Here is a 2749-nt window from a genome sequence, read left to right on the forward strand (position 1 = left end):
TAGTCTTTGAGGTCTCAAAAGACTCTGGTGAGTCTCAGTGCCCCCAACGCCCCTCCTCATCTTGTGAAACTAGATGTGAACTTCAACTGTTCCTTTACTATGTCATCATGGAATCTAACCCTCTAAAATTGTAAACCAAATTCAATGTTTCTTTTCTAAGTTGCAACAGTCATGGTATCTTATTACATCAGTAGTGAAATAAAATAGATATATAATATGTATATTTTTTCTGTTTGTATTTTGTGAATAAGTTTAAATTCTCAAAAAGATAGAAACACTTATTTTTTCCAAACTTTCTGAATTGTCCAGTTTCTGGCATAGTTCTGTGAACATACTGTTTGTTCTCCTTAGAAATATGCTTTTTGTGCTCGCTTCAGCAGCAAATATACTAAAATTGGAACCATACAGAGAAGATTAGCATGGCCCCTGCGCAAGGATGACAGGGAAATTCGTGAAGCGTTCCATATTTTATTAACATAGTAAAAATGGCCATCCTACCAAAAGCAATCTACAGATTCAATGCAATCCCTATCAAAATACCTACACAATTTTTAAAAGACATTGAAAGTTCAATTCTGAACTTCATATGGAAAAACAAAAAACCCAGAATAGCTAAAACAATTTTGTACAATAAAAGGTGCTCCGGAGGAATCTCCATACCTGATCTCAAACTGTACTATAAAGCAATAATAACTAAAACAGCATGGTACTAGCACAGCAACAGGCTGCTTGATCAGTGGAATCGAATCGAAGACCCAGATATGAATCCACACACATACGGTTACTTGATTTTTGACAAAGAAGCCAAATCTATTCAGTGGAAAAAGGATAGCATCTTCAACAAATGGTACTGGTCTAACTGGATGTCTATGTGTAAAAAAATGCAACTGGACTCATATTTGTCACCTTGCACAAAGCTCAAATCCAAGTGGATTAAAGACCTCAACATAAAATCAGAGACACTAAGTCACTTAGAAGAAAAAGTGGGGAAGAGCCTGGAACATATTGGCACAGGAGACAACTTCCTGAACAGAACACCAACAGCCCAGGCCTTAATGTCAACAATTTATAAATGGGACCTCATGAGGCTGAGAAGCTTCTGTAAGGCAGGAGACACTGTCAAGAGAACAAAGCGACAGCCTACAGACTGGGAAAAGATCTTCACCAACCCTACGTCTGACAAAGGTCTAATATCCAAAATATATAAAGAACTCAAGAAATTAAACACCACCAAACCAAATAACCCAATTGAGAAATGGCTCTCAGAACTAAACAGAGAATTCTCAACAGAGGATGTATCAAATGGCTGAGAAAGGCTTAAAGAAATGCTCAACCTCCTTAGTCATCAGGGAAATGCAAATCAAAAGAACTCTGAGATTCCATCTTACACCCATCAGAATGGCTAAGATCAAAAATTCAAGCGACACCACATGCTGGTGAGGATGTAGGGAGAGAGGAACACTCCTTCATTGCTGGTGGGAATGCAAACTAGTACAGCCACTTTGGAAATCTATCTGGTGCTATCTCAGAAAAATGGGAATAGGGCTCCCTCAAGACCCAGCTATTCCACTCCTTGTAATATACCCAGAAGATGCTCCAGCACACAAGAAAATTTGTTCAACCATGTTCATAGCAGCCTTATTCATAATAGCCAGAACATGGAAACAGTAGAAGAATGGATAAAGAAACTGTGGTACATATACACTATGGAATACTATTCAGCTATTAAAAACAAGGAATTCCCAAAATTTATGGATAAATGGATTGAGCTAGAAATGATCATAATGAGTGAGTTAACCCAGAAGCAGAAAGACTCAAATGGTATATACTCACTTATATCTGCATATTAGCCCAAGGGGCATGTCCCACGAAAGCCTTCACTTACCAGGAAACCGAGACAGAGGGGAGGACATCCTATTGGGACTGTAGATGAGAGAAGCATGGGAGAATAGCAAAGTAGAAGGATCCAAAGGGTCCTAGAAACCTACAAGTAGAACATTATGATAGGCAGATTTGGGCCCAGGGGTCCCGCTCAAACTAATGCACCAGCCAAGGGCAATACAGGCGGTAAACTTTAAAGCCCTACCCAGATCTAGCCAATGGTCAGAACATTCTCCACAGTTGAGTGGAGAGTGTGATATGACTTTCTCACGTACTCTGGTGCCTCACATTTGACCATGTCCCCAGGAGGGGAAGACCTGGTGGCACTCAGAGGAAGGACAACAGGTTACCAAGAAGAGACTTGATACCCTATGAGCATATACAGGGGGAGGAAATCCCCCTCAGCAACAGTCATAGGGAAGGGGAATAAGAGGAAAATGGGAGGGAGGCTAGAATGGGAGGATACAAGGGATGGGATAACCATTGAGATGTAACAAGAATAAATTAATAAAACAGAACAAAGCAAAAGAAAAAGAAATATGCTTTTCCCCTAGTTTCTTCCACTTGTTCTATTTTTGTTCCATTACTAATTAAGATACTAGCTGGACTGTGGGATGGAGAGCTCAAAGAACATATGGGCATATGACTGTTAATTACAGTATTATTATTTCCTAAGCATCCTCCAAGCAATTCATTTTCTGTGGATATCTTGATTGATAAAACTAATTTCAACTGGATATGGAAACTAAAGCTTTTAACAGTTTGTCTTCATTTACAGCCACAGAGTGGTAAAAGCCAGCTGATGTCTCTGTAATTATGCTTATTACTAGTCTGCAATTTAACACAGGTCAAGCTAGTCTCAACAAAA

The 2749-nt window shown here is 39.3% G+C and overlaps 1 non-coding gene across 1 annotated transcript; it reads left to right on the top strand.

Moving 5' to 3' along the window:
- Window positions 1-368: 368 nt before the first annotated feature.
- LOC127186141 (U6 spliceosomal RNA) lies at window positions 369-471 on the top strand. The gene has a single exon (XR_007830370.1). It is a non-coding gene; the product is annotated as a U6 spliceosomal RNA (small nuclear RNA).
- The last annotated feature ends 2278 nt before the right edge of the window (window positions 472-2749 follow it).

This window comes from Acomys russatus, chromosome X, assembly GCF_903995435.1.
Source record: "Acomys russatus chromosome X, mAcoRus1.1, whole genome shotgun sequence".
NCBI classification, from domain to species: domain Eukaryota; kingdom Metazoa; phylum Chordata; class Mammalia; order Rodentia; family Muridae; genus Acomys; species Acomys russatus.